The following is a 24067-nucleotide window of genomic DNA, read 5'->3' as shown; positions in this document are numbered from 1 at the left end:
AAGCGTAAAGACACTTACCACTTCACCTTGTCTTTCAACTTGGGCGGCTGGAAGTTACTTTTGGTCATAAAAAACAGGGCTCTGAGAAAAACAAAAAAGGTGCAGTTGTGTATTTAAGGAAATCAGTCCTTTCACTTCCAATCCTTGCTTTTACTCAGTTAAAGGCGCTAACTTTCTAAACATACATTGAAAATAATTATGATCTGCTTTCTTTACGTTCTGCAAATGCATACAACGAGTTTGTCGAGTCATTGCGTGTTAGAAATATGGGACCAAATACTTAACTATTGACTACCACAATAAACTATAAGTGAATTTGTCCAAATACTTTTGACTTCAAATGGGAGACTAGCTACATAAAAGTGCTTTCATTTCTTAACGGTAAAACAGATATGTCTGAAAATAACCTCAAGTAAAAGGTGTCATTCTGTACTGTCGTCTCATATGAAACATTTAATCTCAAATCCAAAATGCTTGAGTATAGAGCCCCAAAAGATACATGCTTCACTGTCCAAATACATGTGGAGGGTGAGTGTATACGATTCCCCTGCATGCATGGATAAGAATCCCGGCACCTACTGGCCCTATTCTGTGTCTCCATTCTCTCTGTGCTCTTCATTTCATAAAGGTCTCTGCCCCCCCAAAAAAGGGCCCTGGTCTGATGCCAACAGGTTCAAATGCTAACCTCATCGGGTGAAGGTCGAACATGGGCGGCTGCAGCTCTGCCAGCTCGATGGCGGTGATGCCCACCGCCCAGATGTCGCACAGTTGGTTGTACCCGCCCTTCCTCTCCACGGCTGCCACATCAGGTGCCATCCTGCACACAGGGAGTCGGCTCAGTTAAATGAACTGTTCACCACATAGCCTTGGCACAGTCAATAGCAATTAACACTACAGAGGCATCTCAACCAAGACCTCTGAACTCACTGTATGTGCCAATTACTCGCTTATAAAATGTTTATAAATATTAACACATTTTGTAAATATTTCTAAACTTTTGTTTAGCGGTGGCTCGACCGCTAGGGGTGCCAAATGGGGGGCCACAAATGTTTTGCCGCCAAGGTCGGGGGTGGCAACCCTACCAAAACTCACTTAATTACCCAAAATGGCTAGAGCCAGCACTGATTTTAAGTTTTAAAATTTATAAGCATTTATAAGGCTTATTCGTGAAAGTTATTATAAAGTGTAACCCAAACACTGGTTTTAAATTAATTTGATCATCATTGAAATCAATATAATCAGAATGGTTTGACTTGTTTAATAGGTTACTTTTTAAAAAATCTATCGAATACACTGTTCTAAAATTGGATTTGATGATACAATTTAGAACAACATTATTATTGTCACGCCTTGGTCATGGTATTTTGTGTTTTTGTTATATGTTTGGGTAGGCCAGGGTGTGACATGGGTTTATATGTTGTTTTCGTATTGGGGTTTGGATAGTTGGGATTGCGGTTGAGTAGGGGTGTTGTTAGGCTGGGGTGTTGTTAGGCTGGGCTGCCTGAGGCGGTTCTCAATTAAGAGTCAGGTGCTTCTCGTTGTCTCGGATTGGGAACCGTATTTAGGTAGCCTGAGTTCGCGTTGTATTTCGTGGGTGATTGTACCTGTCTTTGTGTATTCACCAGATAGGCTGTATAGTTTCACGTTCCGTCTGTTGTTTTGTATCTCACAGTTATTTCATGTATCGCTATTTCCTTTATTAAAGCACATGAGTAACCTACACGCTGCATTTCGGTCCGACTCTCTTCTTTCAACAGACGAACGCCGTTACAGAATCACCCACCTCTCACGGACTGAGCAGCGTGTTATAACAGGCAGCAGGAGAAGCGAAGAGAGGACGTTATGGATATCAATGGCATGGAGTATACGACGTGGGAAGAAATCGACAGGTGGGCGGACGACCCAGAGAGAGTGCAGGAGCCCGCCTGGGATTCGCTGCAGCAATGTCGAAAAGGAAGACACGCCGGCAAAAACGGAGAGGCGCTGGTATAAACAGGCAGCGACAGCTGGAGCAGCAAAAGGAGGATGAACTATTCGGACAATGGACATGGGAAGACGTGTTGGATGGTAAAGGTTGTTACACTTGGGAGGAGATATTGGCCGGAAGAGATCGCCTCCCATGGGAACAGGTGGAGGCACTAAGGAGAGCAGAGGCAGCCAGAGATAGGAGCCGACGATACGAGGGAACACGGTTGGCAAGGAAACCCGTAAAGCAGCCCCAAAAAAAATATTGGGGGGGGGCTAGAAGGAAGAATAGTTATGCCAGGTAGGAAACCTGCGCATACTCCCTGTGCTCACCGTTGGGCTAGAGAGACCGGGCAGGCACCGTGTTATGCTATGGAGCGCATGGTGTTTCCAGTGCGGGAGCATAGCCCGGTGCGGTACATACCAGCCCTTCATATTGGCCGGGCTAGAGTGGGCATCGAGCCAGGTAAGCTTGGGCAGGCTCGGTGCTCAAGAGCTCCAGTGCGCCTGCACGGTCCGGTCTATCCAGAGCCACCTCCACACAACAGTCCTCCGGTAGCCGCACCAGGCTTCCTGTGCGTGTCCTCGATCAAATACCACCAGTTCCAGCACCACGCACCAGGCCTTCAGTGCGCCTCGCCTGTTCTACACAGCCAGAGCCTTCCTTCCCTTCTACGCTGTTGGAGTCTCCCGCCTGTTCAACGCAGCCAGAGCCTGTCTCCTCTCCTGCGCTGCCGGAGCCTCCTGCTTGTTCGACACAGCCAGAGCCTTTCTCCTCTCCTGCGCTGCCGGAGTCTCCCGTCTGCCCAGCACCGCCAGTGCTCCCAGTCTGCCCAGCGTCGCCAGTCTGCCCAGCGTCGCCAGTCTGCCCAGCGCCGACAGTGCTCCCAGTCTGCCCAGCGTCGCCAGTCTGCCCAGCGTCGCCAGTCTGCCCAGCGTCGCCAGTCTGCCCAGCGCCGCCAGTGCTCCCAGTCTGCCCAGCGCCGCCAGTGCTCCCCGTCTGCCCAGCGCCGCCAGTGCTCCCAGTCTGCCCAGCGTCGCCAGAAGTGCCAGTCTGCCAGGATCCGCCAGAAGTGCCAGTCTGCCAGGATCCGCCAGAAGTGCCAGTCTGCCAGGATCCGCCAGAAGTGCCAGTCTGCCAGGATCCGCCAGAAGTGCCAGTCTGCCAGGATCCGCCAGAAGTGCCAGTCTGCCAGGATCCGCCAGAAGTGCCAGTCTGCCAGGATCCGCCAGAAGTGCCAGTCTGCCAGGATCCGCCAGAAGTGCCAGTCAGCCAGGATCTGCCAGTCTGCAGAGAGCTGTCAGCCTGCATGGAGCAGTCAGAGCTGTCAGTCTGCATAGAGCAGCTAGATCCGCCAGCCAGCCAGGAGTTACCAGAGCCTACTACCTGTCTGAGCTTCATCTCAGTACTGGGCGTCCTCTCAGTACTGGGCGTCCTCTCAGTACTGGGCTTCCCCTCAGTCCCGGGCTGCTTCTGTCCCGAGCTGACCCTCTGTCCCGAGCTGAGCCTCTGTCCCGAGCTGAGCCTCTGTCCCGAGCTGCACCTCTGTCCCGGGCTGCACCTCTGTCCCGGGCTGCACCTCTGTCCCGGGCTGCACCTCTGTCCCGAGCTGCACCTCTGTCCCGAGATGCACCTCTGTCCCGAGATGCACCTCTGTCCCGAGATGCCCCTCTGTCCCGAGATGCCCCTCTGTCCCGAGATGCCCCTCTGTCACGAGCTGCTCCTCAGTTATGTGGGGATCTGGGTGAGGACTATTAGGCCATGGTCGGCGGAGAAGGTGGATGATCCCAGGACGCGAAGGGGAGGTACTAGGACATTAATGGAGTGGGGTCCACGTCCCGAGCCAGAACCGCCACCATGGACAGACGCCCACCCGGACCCTCCCTATGCTCTTGAGGTGCGTCCGGGAGCCTGCACCTTAGGGGGGGGGGGGTTCTGTCACGCCTTGGTCATGGTATTTTGTGTTTTTGTTATATGTTTGGGTAGGCCAGGGTGTGACATGGGTTTATATTTTGTTTTCGTATTGGGGTTTGGATAGTTGGGATTGCGGTTGAGTAGGGGTGTTGTTAGGCTGGGCTGCATGAGGCGGTTCTCAATTAAGAGTCAGGTGCTTCTCGTTGTCTCTGATTGGGAACCGTATTTAGGTAGCCTGAGTTCGCGTTGTATTTCGTGGGTGATTGTACCTGTCTGTGTATTCACCAGATAGGCTGTATAGTTTCACGTTCCGTCTGTTGTTTTGTATCTCACAGTTATTTCATGTATCGCTATTTCCTTTATTAAAGCACATGAGTAACCTACACGCTGCATTTCGGTCCGACTCTCTTCTTTCAACAGACGAACGCCGTTACAATTATTACATTTTAGTCATTTATCAGATGCTCTTATCCAGAGCGACTTACTGGAGCAATTAGAGTTAAGTGTCTTGCTCAAGGGCACAGACAGATTTTTCACCTAGTCGGCACTTAACCACTAGTCTACCTGCCGCTCATCATCAACATCATCGCAACCACCACCACCACCGCCACCAAATCAATATAATGAGAATATGTTAACCCCCTAGAGTTGTGCGGGGGTTCTACTAAGCTAACATATGGAATTATTTTAAGAAAGTCATACCAAAGATCCTTTAGCTATTTAATTTAGAATTTTAAGAAATCATTTTAAAAATGAAAGATTTTTTATTTTATTTGACTAAAATAAGTTTGTTCTGAAGTGTCTGTCCTACAGTGCCGTGAAAAGTATTTGCCCCCTTTCTGATTTTCTCTATTTTTGCATATTTTTGATACTGAATGTTATCAGATCTTAGATAAAAGGAACCTGTGATAATCCCCCCCCCCCCCAAAAAAAAAGTATACCTATTTATTTAATTTACAAAGTTATGCAACACCCAATTCCCCTGTGTGAAAAAGTAATTGCCCCCTTACACTCAATAACTGGTTGTGCCACCTTTAGCTGCAACGACTGCAACCAAATGCTTCCTGTAGTTGTTGATCAGTCTCTCACATCGCTGTGAGGGATTTTGGCCCAGTCGTGCATGCAGAACTGCTTAACTCAGTGACATTTGTGGGTTTTCAAGTATGAACTGCTCATTTCAAGTCCTGCTCCAACATCTCAATTAGGATTAGGTCTGGACATTGACTAGGCCATTCCAAAAATAAACATTTGTTGCTTTTTAGCCACTTTCATGTAGACTCAATTGTGTTTTTGGATCTTTGTCTTGCTAGATGACCCATCTGCACTTCAGCTTCAGCTCACAGATGACTGGCTTGACATTCTCCTGCAGAATACTCTGATACAGAGCAGAATTCATGGTTCCTTCTATTAAGGCAAGTTGTCCAGGTCCTGAGTCAGCATCCCCAAACCATCACACTACCACCACCATGCTTGATCGTTGGTATGAGGTTCTTACTGTGGAATGCACTGTTTGGTTTTCGCCAGGTATAATACTACTACTACAACATGGAACTTATATAGCGCTTTCATGGAAAGAACGTGGCTTTATAATTATAGAAATGAAAAACAACAACAAAATAGGAGTAAAAAAACAGACTAAACAAAACATGAATAAAGAGAGGTGTGGGCTCAAAAAAGGGAAAGAGTGTATCAGTGTAAGGGGAGGGGAGGGTAGGGTAGGGTCAGGATTTGGATATGAACCCGGTCTAGGGTAAGGGTCGGGATTGGGGTTAGGGTTCTCTGACAACTTTTACCACATTTGCAGGAGTACAACATTGGCAGATGCAATTCAAAAAAACATATCCAGCTTAAACTGATGGATTTTAATGGAAATGTTTTCATTATGCTAATTAGATTTTTGCAGGGCCACGGATATCGACTCTAGGGGGTTAAAAACCTTCTAAAATCAATCGAAGGGCACATTCCTATCCTGCTTGACAAAATGGTGGATGATAGATCCATGGATAGATTCACCTGACTTGGGTATCAAGGGACAGAGAGAATTGATAGAAGGGGGGAAGTGATGAAGGACATTACCAGTAAGGTGTGCCGATGAAGGATTTTCTCTTTGCAATGGTCATTGTGTGTTTGGGCCAAGACACCGAAGTCAGCTGCCAAGAAAATAATGAAAGATTTGAGAACCTGACTTTATTCCCATCAACAGTTGAAGTCGGAAGTTTACATATACCTTAGCCAAAAACATTTAAACTCAGTTTTTCACAATTCCTGACATTTAATCCTAGTCAAAATTCCCAGTTTTAGGTCAGTTAGGATCACCACTTTATTTTAAGAATGTGAAATGTCAGAATAATAGTAGAGAATGATTTATTTAAGTTTTTATTACTTTCATCACATTCCCAGTGGGTCAGAAGTTTACATACCCTCAATTAGTATTTGGTAGCATTGCCTTTAAATTGTTTAACTTGGGTCAAACGTGAAGTAGCCTTCCACAAAATTCACACAATAAGTCGGGTGAATTTCGGCCCATTCCTCCTGACAGAGCTGGTGTAACTGAGTCAGGTTTGTAGGCCTCTTTGCTCACACACGCTTTTTCAGTTCTGCCCACAAATTCTCTATAGGATTGAGGTCAGGGCTTTGTGATGGCCACTCCAATACCTTGACTTTTTTGTCCTTATTAAGCCATTTTGCCACAACTTTGGAAGTATGCTTGGGGTCATTGTCCATTCGGAAGACCCATTTGCGACCAAGCTTTAACTTCCTGACTGATGTCTTGAGATGTTGCTTCAATATATCCACATCATTTTCCTACCTCATAATGCCATCTATTTTGTCAAGTGCACCAGTAACTCCTGCAGTAAAGCACCCCACAACATGATGCTGCCACCCCAGTGCTTCAAGGTTGGGATGGTGTTCTTCGGCTTGCAAGCATCCCCCTTTTTTCTCCAAACATAACGATGGTCATTATGGCCAAACAGTTCTATTTTTGTTTCATCAGACCAGAGGACATTTCTCCAAAAAGTACGATCTTTGTCCCTCTGTGCAGTTGCAAACCGTAGTCTGACTTTTTTATGGCGGGTTTGGAGCAGTGGCTTCTTCCTTGCTGAGTGGCCTTTCTGGTTATGTCGATATAGGACTCTTTTTACTGTGGATATACAGTAGATACTTTTGTACTTCCTCCAGCATCTTCGCAAGGTCCTTTGCTTAAGTTCTGGGATTGATTTGCACTTTTCGCACCAAAGTACGTTCATCTCCAGGAAACAGAACGCATCTCCTCCCTGAGCGGTATGACGGCTCAATGATGTTCCCATGGTGTTTATACTTGCATACTATTGTTTGCACAGATGAATGTGGTAACTTCAGGTGTTTGGAAAAGAATGAACCAGACTTGTCGAGGTCTACAATTTATTTTCTGAGGTGTTGGTTGATTTCCTTTGATTTTCCAATTATGTCAAGCAAAGAGCCACTGAGTTTGAAGGTAGGGCTTGAAATACATCCACAAGTACACCTCCAATTGACTCAAATGATGTCAATTAGCCTATCAGAAGCTTCTAAAGCCATGACATTTTGGGGAATTTTCCAAGCTGTTTAAAGGCACAGCCAACTTAGTGTATTTAAACTTCTTACCCACTGGAATTGTGATAAAGTTAATTATAAGTGAAATAATCTGTCTGTAAACAATGGGTGGAAAAATGACTTGTGTCATGTACAAAGTAGATGTCCTAACCGGCTTGCCAATAACTATAGTTTGTTAACAAGAAATGTGTGGAGTGGTTGAAAAAATTATTTTAGTGACTCCAACCTAAGAGTATGAAAACTTCCAACTTCAACTGTAAATGTCCAAATGCAATCAACAGTTCATCATTAATACAGTGAATGTCTAATACATGTTTGATGACCATTTCCTAAGCCTGGTTCGCTCTGTAGTAAATTATAAATTATGCATAGCAATGTTGAAATCAATGAAAATCATGCAATGCTCATGTATTGTAGTAATTATACAAAAAATGTAAGCTGGTGTAGGCAATATTCCCAAAAGGAATATGATATAAATTGTAGAGGTAGCACTGATATACAATTATTCCAATCACTGTCCAGGCATCTCAGACTTGATCTAGCTTACTACACACATTGAATATAAAAGTGCACGCACGCACGCACGCACGCACGCACGCACGCACGCACGCACGCACACACACACACACGTGAAAGCAGAAGGTGCTATTCACAGCCAAGCACAATTAACAGCTTGTCAATCACAGCCAGGTGGCGATCACACACTCAACAAATTGCCATTATTCATCATATTGAAACGCAGACATCAAAGAAAACAGTTGAACGTCTGGACTCCTTACCTAGTTTGACGTACCCGTTGTCTGTCAACAGTATGTTTGCTCCCTTTGTGCAGATAAAAGAAAATTACAACTTCAATGGATTTGCAGTTGCATAGGCCTATGTAAGTGTTTAGTACGTTTATACATATGTTTTCTCAACAACGTATCAAATGTCTTACCAACTTGTATCTGGACATTTTCAATGCAGTTTCATTTATGCAGCAGTCTCTTAACAAGGCTATCTATCGAACGAAAATTCGCATGGGAACGACCAAACGGGACAAGCCTGAAGTGACTTTGAAAGATGTCTTGTTGGGGATTCCAAATGGTGGCTATTAGTGTCAGAAATGTTTTTATAATGGCTATTACCCCGTCTGTGCCAAGAAATTCCAGAGGAACACACTAAACTACTGCAAATGGTTTTTGTACATGTCTGGGTGAAGGAGTTGTTGGTCTATTTGTGTGTAGGTACAAGCTTGTGTAAAATTATTTTCTTGAAGAAGACAATAAACTGTATTCTATTCGATCCTAATCTACACAATGCATTCCTGCTTGAAATGGTTATTGTTCCAGTCCCACCTTACCTTTGTGCACTCAATTCTATTCTATGCAATGGAACCTGGCATTTTCCCTTTGTTGTGCAGATAGTAGAGACCCTGTGAAGGGAAAAATGCAGACAGTGAGTCAGTCCATTGACCTCTTCACAAATAATATCCCATCCTAATATGGTGTCCCTTTTTAGCCAATTCACATTCAACCAAAATCAGCCACATACCTTTCCAAAGCATAAGATAACTGTCATTTTACCAGGAAAGCAATAGTCTGTTTACTTATTTTTTTGCGATTTGTAATATAAAGGATTTATTATGATATAATAGTTGTGTGTATCAAAATCGAACAAATCAATGACAACAATAGTCCTACGATGTTGCTATTGCAATTATTAACGGCTGTTTTCAATCTTAATCGAGCAGATGGATGAAATCAAAGGCAGTTCAAAGGCTTTTAGCTGAAAGACATCTGTCTGAAGAAGAGTGAATGCTTGAGTGCTGGAGTGCTGGAGGAGGCAAACTGAATGGACGTACCTGAAGAGTTTCTCGAGACACGTAGGCTATTTGTGATTCTGTAAGAGGCCCCGTCACTGAAAGATAAGGAGAGACATGGTTGGAGCCTGAGAAGCACTGGTGCTTTATTAAAAGGTTCCTCGCCATTGGTTATTGAGACAACATCTGGTACCTGAACTCAAATGTATCATGTATTTCATTAATATTATTTCAGCTAAAGGTCTTATGTGGGCACACATCAGCATTTCAAGTTACATCAATATTGCTTGTTGGTTAAATTTGCCCCCAAAAATCATCAATGTACAGTTTTTGTGTCATTTAACCTCAGCTTCAACCACTTATCAACAATATGGGTTCAAGGTGGGCAATGTAGGTTCAGGGTTCACAATTGGATGTTGATCTGACAGCTTTACCTGGCAACGTTAGGTTATTTGAAGGTCATTATTGGGACTCTAGAATAGTTATGACTGGACTGAACAGACGAGCCACAACAGGACCCTATTAAAAACAGAACAAAAATATATTTGCTACTGAATTAGACAGAGCTAGATTCCTAGGTTCTTCTTAGATTTCAATAACATGGATAGTACTATACAGTAAATTGCATATTCTCAATGAAATTGCCTGTATAAACAAATAAAATAGCAGTCTATTCAAACATGATCCTCTGGAATTGACTCACATGTCTGTCTGTCTGCCTGTCTTCAGTTAGAGTGAGAACACGCATCGTACTCCATCCTTCTCCAATCCTAGGCTGTGTGGGAGTGCTTTGGCCATAACATTGAGAGACTAATCTTCATAAAACGTTCTACTAAGTAGATTGCAAGTCATGATAGCACCAGTTCATTGGGGTCTGATTAAAAGATGCAGTTAGTTTAATTCGCTCCGTCATGTGACTTAGGGCTCTAAGGGGTATATCAAAAAGCAGGGTCACCAAGTTAGCCAGTTGAATCAATTATATCATTCCCATTTTATTTTTTATATTTTACCTTTATTAAGAACAAACAACTGCCTTGTTCAGGGGCTGAACGACAGATTTTTACCTTGTCAGCTCGGGGATTCGATCTTGCAACCTTTCGGTTACTAGTCCAACACTCTAACCACTAGGCTACCTGCCGCCCCTTTCAAGCTTATCTTTCCAAAAAATGAGAAATTTACTTCCAAATAGTTACACAGGTTAGCTGGCTAACTCATTGATCCTGTTTGATGGGTTCTGACTTCTTAACTTGAAACATTGTTAATCATCAGGTATCCTTTGGAAATGAGAAGGGCCACAGTCTGGTTTCTACACCAGAAGTTAATGGTTATCTGTAGGAGGAATGTCTATGGTGGAGTCAATTAAGGTTGGACATGTGTAAAGGAAAGGCAATCACACGGTTGCGGTCACTGATAAGGGTGGAGAGCTATGAATTAGTGAGTAATGGGGGCAGAGGTCATGTCACATGAAGGGAGAAGGAACAGTTTATTACCCGCATCACTTAACTTCCTACCTAGCAATAAAGATGTCATGTTTAGAGGGAAGGAGGAGACTTAACCCAAATTGGGGTATATATACTTGTGCTGGTATAAACATGTCTTTGTCAGTTGTCTGACCCATTGGGTGAATAAACTTGGTTTGAGATTTACTAATCGTCCATGAGTTAGAACCTAACATGTTTAAATTGGAAAACTCAGTCTAAAATGACCTCCTTCCTTTATATTCTTTCTTTCATCGTCACTGACCTGAAAGAACCTATACAGGTGACAGCATACTCCCAGCTAGGGTCTACCATACTGCTTTCACCTATCCTCCATTTTCAGATCAATGCAGATGGAAAGGAGAAAAGGAGAGGAAGCTATGTTAGACTAATCAACATGCCCCCTTAAGCCTTGTTAAGAATACCCAACAACTAAACGATGAAGGTTAAAAGAATGTAACGTTGCGACAAACCTACTGGGCATTGTGAAGGCCACGAGGGACAGTGTGCCGAGCACGTAAGCCTTCCGTTTCGGTGACCCTCTATGTACTCCGGAGAAGGAGCCTAGGGTTGGGGACATTATGAGCAGCGTGTCGTCTCCGTGGCAGCGGGGAGCCGATATGTGGGAGGATGAGATCAACGGTAGTTGGTGGTGTCGACTGCTGTTCCTGTCTCTCTAATGAGGAGCCTCGCAGCCGACTGAGCCCAGCACAGTCATTAAGAGCAGAATCAACACCGTCTCTGTGTGAGTGTATGTATGTATGTGTCTGTGTGTGCGCAAAAATGCAAAAACAGCTGCTAAAGACGGCCGCCCTAATGACCTGCAGTTCAAACAATTACAAAGTGGTCACGCCACCAGTACTTTCGTAAATAGCTCGGGGGTGGGGCTGAAGAAATGTAACTACTCAAATATATAGATGGAGCTATGGATGCAAAAACTGACCATCAATGACATCAACCTTATAGTTTTAGCCATGTTTTAAATCTATACACAGTGTTTGTTTACAAACATTGGAGTAAAACCAGCTTATTTTGTGGGTTGTGATGGGGTAAGACAATTGAACTAAGCGCGTGAGGCAATTTATAAGTTATATTCTTCTAGAATAAAATGGATATATCATCTCTTTTAAAGTCCAAAAATGGACGTAGCAACTGCAGATTTTCCCTTTAACGACCAAGACAAGAAGAAGAAAAAGCGCAATAAGAATCTGTTAACTGTCTGTCTGGTTATGTGGTAGGAGCTAGGTTACGTCCAACATGGCAACCGATTCCCCCTGGGCCGTAGTATAAAGTAGTGTACTATAAAGGGAATAGGGCGCCATTTGGGACGTACCCCTAGTAAGAGGACGTCTAGCTTGAGTGAGGAATGAGCTTAAAACCACACACCGAAACATATTGAATTTGGCTTCATCGAACCGGTTGAGCCAGCTGTCATTTTTCAAATGCTTGTGTGTTTTGTGTGTGTATGTGTGTTTGTGCACTGTATGTTGTTGTGTATGCTTACCGTGATATATGTCTTGTAGGGACCCTCCCCCGCAATATTCCATACATATCCATAATTTATCTCTCCTGTAAAGAGCAAAAGGAAACAAATTACATTACAATCGATACTGTACGGCTCAAAATAGTCAGAGTAAAAAGCTAAAGCAAAGAGGCAGAGAGAGAGTATGGATGAATGCTTCTGGGAGTCTTTTTCTAGGTTGTGACACAGCATGATGCGGTTCGGCTATTAGGTCACAACTACCCTCCGGCCAACCAATGCGTTAAAACTTCTCAAAATGGCCACCCTCCACCTCCCTCACCTCTTGAGCAGTTCAATACAAAGCATTCCCCCAGAGCTAGTAATTAGCCACATTGTTAGCATGCTAGCGTTAGTGCGGCTAGGCTTGGAACGGAGGCTCTGTCCGTAGCTTGGCTGCAGTTGAGAACGACTCTACGCTGAGCCTGTGTGTATTTCAAAACCTGAGAGTGGCTGGGAATTGACTGAGCCAGGACAGGGGTGGAGGAGGGAAGGGTAGGTTAGGGATGGTGGCGGAGGAAGCATGGGGTGCGGACCTTTAAATATGCTACCTTAAGTAACTGCCAAAGTAGGCCACGATGTTAGAGTGCTTGCAGTCTTTCATCATGACGATTTCCTGCTGCACCACCACAAAGTCCTCCCCTGTGGAGAGACGACAGATGTGAGGCAAGGTGAGAAGAGAGACAAATTAACATACGTACATAAACACAGATTTATAAATCAGTTGTGTTGTGACAAGGTAGGGGTGATATACAGAAGATAGCCCTATTTGGTAAAGACCAAGTCCATATTATGGCAAGAACAGCTCAAATAAGCAAAGGGAAACAACAGTCCATCATTACTTTTAGATATGAAGGTCAGTCAACACGGAACATTTCAAGAACTTTGAAAGTGCAGTCGCAAGACCCATCAAGATCTATGATGAAACTAGCTCTCATGAGGACCGCCACAGAAATGGAAGACCCAGAGTTACCTTTGCTGCAGAGGATAAGTTCATTAGAGTTACCAGCCTCAGAAATTACAGCCCAAATAAAAGCTTCACAGAGTTCAAGTGACAGATACATAAACATCAACTGTTCAGAGGGGACTGTGTGAATCAGGCCTTCATGGTCGAATTGCTGCAAAGAAACCACTACCAAAGAACACAATTTGAAGAGACTTGCTTTGGCCAAGAAACATGAGCAATGGACATTAGACAGGTGGAAATTTGTCCTTTGGTCTGGAGTCCAAATTGGAGATTTTTGTTCCAACCGCCATGTCTTTGTGAGACGCGGAGTGCGAGAATGGATGACCTCTGCATGTGTATTTCCCACCGTAAAACATGGAGGAGGTGTTACGGTGTGGGGGTGCTTTGCTGGTGACACTGTCTGTGATTTACTTAGAATTCATGGCACACTTAACCAGCATGGCTACCACAGCATTCTGCAGCGATACACCATCCCATCTTGTTTAGGCTAAGTGGGACTATCATTTGTTTTTCAACAGGACAATGACCCAACACACCTCCAGGCTGTGTAAGGGCTATTTTACCAAGGAGGAGAGAGATGGAGTGCTGCATCAGATGACCTGGCCACCACAATCCCCCAACCTCAACCAAATTGAGATGGTTTGGGAAGAGAGTGAAGGAAAATGCTTTTCCAACAGTCTTGAAGGAGTTTCCACATATGCTAAGCACTTGTTGGCTCAGCATATGTGGGAACTCCTTCAAGACTGTTGGAAAAGCATTCCAGGTGAAGCTGGTTGAGAGAATGCCAATAGTGTGCAAAGCTGTCATCAAGGCAAAGGGTGGCAATTTGAAGAATCTCAAATATAATATGTTTTTATTTGTTTAACACATTTTTGGTTACTACATGATTCCATGTGTTATTTCATAGTTTTGATGTCTTCACTATTATTCCACAATGTAGAAAATAAAGAAAACCCCTTGAATTAGTAGGTGTTCTAAAACTTTGGACCGGTAGTGTATGTCCACAATGAAACACTATAAAAGACTGAAACACTTTAAAAGGAACATAAGCTGCTTCTACATGAATAAAATGGCATAAAATTAGTTTGAATTATATATATTTTTTTATACAGACAGACACTTGGACCACCTCACTGAACCACAGCACTCTGACAATACTAGCTGGGAACTTACAGAATGGGCCAAAATGTAAGCAGACAATTACAAACTGTGCAATAGTCTGCATACTGACCAGATGCGCAGAGATAATGGCTCGGAGGATTGGTTTAGCAGAAACAATGCGTTATTTGTAATCTATGCTAGTCCCTTTTGATGAAGGCATCTGTCAAACCGGCAAAGATATCGGTGCAAACTTTAAGCTACACACTAATGAAAGACCAAATGAAGACCATACATCTCAGAATCAATGAGCCGCACGACGTCCAACTACGATCACTGAGGGGAATCAATTCCACAGATCATAATTACACAGGCTGGGAATATTCAGTTTGGCAGCTTGTCAACACCACCAGAAGGCCAGTGTTTCCCGACACTCAACGCTATTTTAATGCGGCGGAGTGCGATGGACTTGGAAACTGGGGATATAGAAACCAATAGAAGCTAAGTTTTGGAGGCCTGTCTCCTTGAGGTTGCACTCAAACACATGCACACACACACTCACAGATAAGAAATTATCTCAATGACAAGGCGGCAGTAAATAGCCCTTGATTAATAAAACCCGCTGGGGATGCTTGCACTTCGATTTTAGCACTTCTCTGACGCCCATTCAAACCCCGCACTCTCCATCAGCACTGTTGCTATGTCAGCGCATTTTTCCCAGGCAGAGCTATCGAGTGCAGCTCCACCCGATGCTTCTTCAGAGGGAGAAGCAGGGCACGTTTATTGGTTTTAACGAGAAATGACTGCCCATGAAGCTCTCCCTCGCCTTCGATTGGCCCAAGGGACGGAAGGCAGGGCCCGGTTGATTGGCTGAATTGGGCGAGAATCACATTTTTTTCCTCTTTTTTCTCGTGGACCTGACAGCGTCGATCTGGGCTGACCTTGATCTCTGGCTCGGATCTCAACATCTATAAGCATGTGCGTCATCTCATGCGCGGCGGGACAAACACTTTGGAGGAGAGAGAGAACAAAGTCACTTTAGTGTGACTGCTGGCTTAATGATGGACGCTCCAGGCCTCATTAAAAAGCTGATCTAGTTTTTGTACAATTTTTTTCTACACCTCTCTCTCACCACTCTTCAATATTTCTACGCCTGCCATTCGCTCAGTGTTCAAAATCTCTTCTGTAGCCTCAATGAGAGATTAAAATAAATATGTATGCTGGCTTATGTAATGGCTCATTAAAATGTATGGAACATGCTGGATATGCAAGGCGAGGGTTGTGAATAGAGTTAGCGCTGCAGCAAAAAAAAGCCATATTAATAAAGTTTACACGGACCCTATGATGAATTAAATATCGTGGGGGGGTGTTGCGGGTCTTTTTCTGCTTACGGCCTCCTCCCGAGGGAGCGTCCCAGGATTCACTTTCAACAGTGACCAAGGTCAGATGGCCCTGGTGCTTCCTGTCGTGGTGAGCCTGTCCTTCTCCGGTGACGCAGTGACATTTTCCCAGTACAGGAGGGATTGGAGAGAGGGACTGACTGTGTAGGATACTCTGGGTGAAGTTTCCCCTAGGTACAGATCCAAAATTAGCATCTCCTGCTCCAATCATAACTTTAAACATTAGTGTGGAAAAGGCTAAACTGATCCAAGATCAGCGTCTAGGGGCATGTAGGACTGGAGGAGACGCCTACTAACGACTGCCATCACCTCTACGTGCTAATACCAAAGGAGTGACTTTGGATAAACTCCTGCACACGTATCTCGAGCTTGCCAGAATGATTCTTTAGACTCAAAACAATTTATAAATATGTTATATTTAGAACACAAGTAGAACAACACTGGCTTATTACAGAGATGTAATGTTAGCTGAATTGCTTCCATTTTTTTTAAAGTTAAGAACATGGTGTAACAATAACTCAAAAAGTACATTTTTTTATTTCGTCATTCATTTACTCTTATGTATTCTTTTTGATCACAATATTCTACAAATTCATGGAATTAAATATTTATCTGCCGTTACAAAACAATGTTTAATAATTACATTCTGGTCACTAAGCACTTACATATAGTAACTGTATGGACCAATGGTAGTTTTTAATTTGGACTATTTAGCAAACAGTAGTGAATTTTTCCTTTCATCCAAGGTGACATGGAATAAAGCAGTGCAATAAGCAATAGGATGCCCCCTTTGGGATGCTCACATACGCTGACAGTAAGCAAGGACCTCATAATATGATCTCATGTTGGCTAATAGAACAGCAAATGTTGGCAAATACCATGGAGGACTGGAAGCCATCAGGGTTGTGCTCATTAGGCACCAAACGGAAGAAAACGGAAACGCTCATTTTTGGTTTTCCGTTGCAAAATGTTTTTAAACTTTTCCAGTTGCATGCCCTAATGAACAGGATCCAGATTTGGGGGAGGGGGCCTTGTGCAAACAGATTGGCTGCGTTGCAATGTATTGGAGCAGTTAAAGATCTTGGTAGCCTCTAACCCAGATTCTTGGACTGTACATGGACATCACGAAGCACAAGATGAAGATAAAGCCTGGCAGCCAGCCCAAATTAAAATGAATTTATGACCGAGATGCCATTTGAAAATCAAACACAGATTAGAACAAATTGGAACAGGTCAAAAAAGCACATATTAAATGACTTATTTGAATTCTGCACAGCATGCCACTAATGCGAGATAAGCCAATGAGTTCCCAGCAAACTGTTGCTAGGGTATCTTAGTTGGGCTTGCATTGAAAGCATCTTTGGGAAACAGTTTTACATTTGAGATTGAAACAGACTGGCAGATATAACAAGGTGCTGAATATGGTGTCTTTCGTTGGGTAACTGTGACATGTTAGCCGCTCATCCCTTTTTTTTCTCCCTTTTTCCTCCCAATTTCATGGTATCCAATTGGTAGTTACAGTCTTGTCTCATCGCTGCAACTCCCGTACGGACTAGAGAGAGAGAGAGAGAGAGAGAGAGAGATAGAGAGAGGCGAAGGCCGAGAGCCGTGCGTCCTCCAAAACACAACCCAACCAAGCCGCACTGCTTCTTGACACAATGCCCACTTAACCCGGAAGCCAGCCGCACCAATGTGTCAGAAGAAACACCGTACACCTGGCGACCGTGTCATCGTGCACTGCGCCCGGCCCGCCACAGGAGTTGCTAGTGCGCGATGGGACAATGACATCCCTGCAGGCCAAACCCTCCCCTAACCCGGACGATGCTGGGCCAATTGTGCGCCGCTCCATGGTCACGGACGGCATGCGACAGAGCCTGGACTCTAATCCAGAATCTCTAGTGGCACAGCTAGCACAGCAAAGCAATGTTTTAGACCATTGCGCCACTCGGGTTGGCCCCAGCCGCTCACCCTTGGGTGTGTCTGTGTGTTAATCCACTCCACACACTATGATAGTTAATCACTCTGCCTATGTCTAGGCTACATAGGTTTCCATGGTCCTGGCATTGGCGACACACCTCGAGCCATCGAACCTGTCACCAAGAAACACACTCATGGCTCCATCTGTCAAGAGTGCTAGTTGCCCTGGCCGTGATGCGTACTGACAAGCACCTCCATGTCACTCCACGCTGTCACAGTGGATTGTGGCACCTTCCCTTCGTCATGCAGTGCTGTTGGCATTTTAAGGAGATAGGGGAAAACCTTGGCCACATTAATTTTAGATGGGGTTCCTGCAGTGCGTTAGCGTGAATGGCTAATAAGAGACCTCCGGGCCAAAATCGACTGCATGTGGTCCACCTGATAAATCTGGGAAGACACACACTCTCGCTCTTTAAAGCTTCTGACCCCTTTCCAGCTCCAATTGTCACTGTCAATCTAGCAAACCATCAAAGCCCTGTCTGGTGCATTCTCTACCTCTAATGTACTGTAAGAAAAAAATTAAGCATTTAACCCATAGACATCCGCAAAGGGAAGTTCAAACAACATCAGAAACCCCATCTTGGACGTTGTCTTAAGCGTGTGGATGTGTCACAAATAATAAGTCCACTATTTTTAACCTAAGCCCAATGGGCCCTGGTCAAAAGTAGTTCACTATATAGGGAAAAGTCATTAGAGACGCAACCTTGAAGTGACTGGTATTCCCAACAACTTCACAGTACAGTGTTCTTTTATGATAAACTGACTCACACACCTAACATTGATGGTCTTTCATAAAGGGGGCCTTGAAAAAAGTGCCTTGAGCGACTACATGCAGAGGGCAAAATACACTCCTATTGGCCTATTGATTTGATTGATGCCTCGCACGTCCCTCGGCGCCAGTCCTGCGTGATAACTCCATCGTCACACAGGCCTCTGCATAGAAGATCATGTGATGTTGTATAGAATATGGTTCTATGGAACTCATTAATGAACATTTAAAGATATGGGGCATATTATTTGTATTAGAATCCACACCCATTTAAGATTAAAGGGATAGTTCACCGAAATTACTTATTTGATTCCTTACCCTGAATGCAGTCTATGCCATGGACAATGAGACTCTGTAAGAACTGCTCACAAGGTAAGGCTACAAATGTCATTTTGTAATTTGGCTTACTATCCCTTTATATAAATAAAACATGGTTTACTGTCAGCTGTGGATGATAACACAACTGACACAAATCAAAGGTTAGAAATGACCATGGAATGAACACAACCTAAAAATATGCCACAAATAAACCCCAAATCAATTCATGTTATTGTAGAATTATGCAGTGTCCTTACAAGAATAGACACACAAATGGAGGGAGAGGGAAGTTGCAGCAAATCAATAGTGCCTGTTAAAGTTAAAAGCACTACGACAGAGGTCCCACAGTCCAAAAGCCTTGCAGAAATACTCTAGTCTTGAGTGTCTATACTAAATCTTCCTCCTCAAATGGCACCCTATTCCCTATGTAGTGCACAATTTTTTCTAAAAAGGGAATAGGGTGCCATTTGGGACACACACCAAAAGTAAGGCAGGAGCTGTCACAGCGGATATGGTAAAGAGGTGGTTTGACATTAAAAGGAGAGGATTGGGAGAGTCAGGGGGCGGTTCAATGCTGACTGACCCCTCAACCTTCCGCCCAAGAATAGCTTTGGTTGTTGAAGAACACACTCACGTACAAGGACAACAACACATACAGCCACACATGCACACAAAATTATGAAAGTCAACATTGGATAACTACAGATGTAGGAACTTCATTTGAGCCAGTTTGCTACAGCAGAAAAATAATCCTGCAGCAACAGGAAATGTATTTTTTTTAAGTGGATTATATTTAATGAACATTTTCATAGGGGTTGATAAATGTTTTTGTAATGGAAAATTAAGTCAAATGTTAAAGTGGAAATTACAAACTTCAGAAGCCTTTTTAAAAACCTCAAATAAACCACAATGTACTCTAGAATGTACTCTAGCAACAGGGTACTCAAATCAAGATCCTATTCTGTACTGTATATTTAACGGACTGCCTGAAAGTTGAATAGTTGAGTAGCACTGTCAAATCTGCACAAAGAAGTCCGCAAACAAGCAAACACCGGCAACAAACGATATTAGTGGTCATATACACACACATGTGCTTCGCACAAGCAGAGGCTGCTTCTTGTCTGAACTCTTTACCATCCGCAACATCAGATAGTACCCCACAGGCTGCATATCTGTACACACACGCACGCACGTACGCACAGATAACCGCACACATGCCCGTACACACAAAGTCCATCAAGCCTACCACCTGCTGACTGTCAGTCTAACAAGCCAAACTCAAAGTGAATCCCTGTTGATTCATAGAAAGAAAAAGTAAGTAAATATTTCTTTAGTCTAGCCTAGCCTACACCCACCAGTTCCCACCCCCTGGTTTGGTTCGACTATAGCAGCAAAAGTTAACTGTAAAATTATTATGAAAGTCGACTAAGACCAAAATGCTAATAAGATGTATTCAATCGTTGTTTGATTCGGATTCTAATAGCACCATACCTATTAGAGTCAGTAAAATACAATATCATATGACTGTACAGAATGAGATGTTCTAAACTCCACATTGATCCCTAGCCACCCATTTGTCAATCTGAAATAATTGGATTGGATAGGTATAAGCAATAAGGTAATAGCTCCACTTTGTCGTCAAATTTGGTTCCTGCAACACTAACTCAAAAAAATTCTGGGACACTGTTAAGTCCATGGAGAATAAGAACACCTCCTCCCAGCTGCCCACTGCACTGAATATAGGAAACACTGTCACCACTGATAAATCCACTATAATTGAGAATTTCAATAAGCATTTTTCTACGGCTGGCTACTCCTACCCCGGTCAACAGTACTGCACCCCCCACAGCAACTCGCCCTTCCCCATTTCTCCTTCTCCCAAATCCAGTCAGTTGATATTCTGAAAGAGCTGCAAAATCTGGACCCAGCACATTCCTGCATTTGCCAGCATCTCTTGCTGTTTATGACTTCAAGCCTATCAACTCCCGAGATTAGGCTGGCAATACTATAGTGCCTATAAGAACATCCAATTGTCAAAGGTTAATGAAATACAAATGGTATAGAGAGAACTAGTCCTATATACTGTAACTACAATCTAAACCCTCTTACCTGGGAATATTGAAGACTCATGTTAAAAGGAACCACCGGCTTTCATATGTTCTCATGTTCTGAGCAAGGAACTTAAACGTTAGCTTTTTACATGGCAAATATTGCACTTTTACTTTCCTCTCCAACACTTTGTTAATGCATTATTTAAACCAAATTGAACAAGTTTCATTATTTATTTGAGACTAAATAGATTTTATTAATGGATTATATTAAGTTTGACACTTTTATTTTTTCAGTATTGTTGTAATTGTCATTATTACAAATATATATATAAAAATTGGCCGATTAATCGGTATCGGCTTTGAAAAATCATAATCGGTCGACCTCTAATGCACAATATATCGGTGAACATATCGGAATCGAACGATATTAGCTAAAAATGCCAACATCGGTATCGGCCCGATGTCTAGTTTAACACTGATGCTAAAAACCTTGCATACCTACATAACGTATGACGTAATGAGGCCACGTAAAATTGTGCTTTACATTCCTTACCTGGACCACAATGTCTGCTGTATGGATCAAGCAGTCAACAAGTAATTTGAAAGAGTAAGAACATTTCAGCGAGACAACTCAAAGGCAAAATCCATTAAAGCCAAGATAATGGAATTCAATGCCCCTGACAATCAACCGTTCTCTGTCGTGGGTGATGTTGGCTTTCGCCGACTGGTCGAGCACCGGTACACACTACCAAGTGCAATATTTTTCAGATGTTGCCCTACCGGAGTTACACACTAATAGCATCACTGCTATTAGCGTCACGACAAACATACGGTGGAACGCCGTTTGGGTCTTTACGTGTCAAAAAAGATACAGTAGCACTGTCAAATCTGTACAAAGAAGTCTGCAACAAGCAAATACCGGCAACAAACGATGTGTTTACAATACCGCGTTGGTAATAAAGCATCATTTGTTCGACCGCAACTTCTGGGGTAGCTAGCTTTAGCTTGGTACCTAGCTAGCACCAATACAACCAGTCTGAAAACAATGATCAGTAGAAACTGCAGTCATTTTCATTATTCTTAGCATTGATTTAGAAATCCTTGGGAGTAAGTATTCGCTATGTAGCCACTTGTTGTTCGCCTATTGAAATTGAACTTCAGTTTAAAAATAAATAGCTAGCTAGCTACTTAACCCTGGGGTTAGGTGCGCAAGACAACTTTACCAGCATCATAGCATATGTATCGATAAATCGTTTGACTGTGTAATAACTACGTAACACTTTTATGAACGCTTTAAGTTATTATGTGACATGCAGTCATATTCAGGTCTTGATTGGTCAAATAGTGTTATTTGACACGTCAAATAGTGTTATTTGACACGTGTATCATTTTTGACACGCAAAGACCCAAACGGCGTTCCATAGAATTCCTGGTTGATACTGAAACGACTGAACAAATGACCAACAAAACAGTACAGCAAGTAAGTGAAAGAAATGGGTTTTGATTATGTTTTTCTGGTAATGGGGACATACGTAAATGCCAACAAAATAACTTTTTAGTCAGTGTAGTGTGTGTGTGTGTGTAACCTTCCTTTAACTAGGCAAGTCAGTTAAGAACAAATTCTTATTTACAATGACGGCCTGGACGACGCTGGGCCAATTGTGCGCCTCCCTATGGGACTCCCAATCCCGGCCAGTTGTGATACAGCCTGGATTCGAACCAGGGACTGTAGTGACGCCTCTTGCACGGAGATGCAGTGCCTTAGACCGCTGCATCCATGTGTGTGTGTTAACTATTTAATTGTACTAGAATGCTTAAAAGGCTGCGAAAGATGAAAATATCTGTTATCGGGAATTGTGTTTTTTTGGCAAGGAAAATATTGGATATCGGGCAAAAATGTCATATCGGTTGTCACACGTAGCAAACATCCTTAGAAAATGTATAGATGATGATTACAAGAATGGATCCACAGGAGGTTAATGGCACCATTATTATGAGCTGTCCTTGCCTCTGCAGACTCCTGTGAATGGAACCAAACATTACTTACATATGATCAATTCAACCTCAATAGATTACCTAACCAATCCACTTATCATAGCCAAGGGACAGAAATGGGTTTAGGCTAAAAGTTAGCAGATAGCATGTGAGAGCTAGTTTGCTATTATTCCCACATATGGAAGCAACAGAACAGAATGCAGTTTAGAGATTGCAAGGAGACTGATAACGTGCTATTCATAGCAGAATGCAATTGTGCAACTGACTGGTGACAAACTATCACCAAACACAAACCAACTGTAATTAGGCTGTTTTATGGTAGCAATTATGACTAACTGTGGATCAATGAGTAAGCCTGCTAATGCTAACTAAGAAAAACACTATGTGACGTATAAGTCCGTCACTGGCCGCGGGCAGCATTTGGTTCTTTAACGCACACACATATTCATCACTCCTCCCTGCGCCATTATACCATAAGTTAACAATGTGGGTCGACACACAAATTAACTTCTGTCTTGGTGCATGCATTTCACACTTGTCAATGTTCATATTTGAGAGATACAATAATTATTATACTTATCAATGTTGTGGATGAGCGCATTGTTTGTTTGTTCTGTTCCTCTCTCTCCATCTCTGTAGCTTCCGGGTATGCTGGAAAAGGACCCGAGCTAAGGGAATTGGGTTGGCTTTATAGTGCCTGTCCCAAATGGCTCATTAATGCGTATGGGCATATTGAAAGATATGGTCAGTAGTGATGTAATGTTGTAAATGTTATGTTGTGATATTGTTTAAAACCGTGTTGCAATGTATATCCTTTAGTATGTTTAGTTGATGGAAAATGTAGGTTTGTATTGTTAATTGATTAATTAATTAGGCACTTCGGTCTGCACTTCGGTCTGCAGGTAGTATAACTTTTCATTACATTTCATTATAGTACAACGGTTTGATTTGTCTAATCTTAGCAATTTCTTCTTAGCTAGCTACATAGCCGTCTTTGTATCAAAGATAATTGCGTAATTATCGTATTTCGTCGTCCTAACGTATCTGCCCAGCAGCTAGCCAACGCCCACCGTCTACATAGCTAGCTACATAGCCGTCTCTGTATCAAAGATAATTGTGTAGATAATTGTGTAGTCTAGAGCGATTTTCTAGGTTACCTAGCCAGCTATTGTCGTTCTTTTAACACAACGTAACGTAATCAACACTGCTAGCTAGCTAGCCAGCTAGCCCCTGAATCAACA

The 24067-nt window shown here is 43.2% G+C and overlaps 1 pseudogene; it reads right to left on the bottom strand.

Moving 5' to 3' along the window:
- LOC115103484 (mitogen-activated protein kinase kinase kinase kinase 3-like) overlaps window positions 1–24067 on the bottom strand; it is a 107819-nt pseudogene that overhangs the window by 58271 nt on the left and 25481 nt on the right.

This window comes from Oncorhynchus nerka, linkage group LG21 (genome assembly GCF_034236695.1).
Source record: "Oncorhynchus nerka isolate Pitt River linkage group LG21, Oner_Uvic_2.0, whole genome shotgun sequence".
In the NCBI taxonomy this organism is placed as follows: domain Eukaryota; kingdom Metazoa; phylum Chordata; class Actinopteri; order Salmoniformes; family Salmonidae; genus Oncorhynchus; species Oncorhynchus nerka.
Note: the sequence above shows the minus strand (reverse complement) of the source record. Positions and strands in the feature narration are given on the sequence as shown.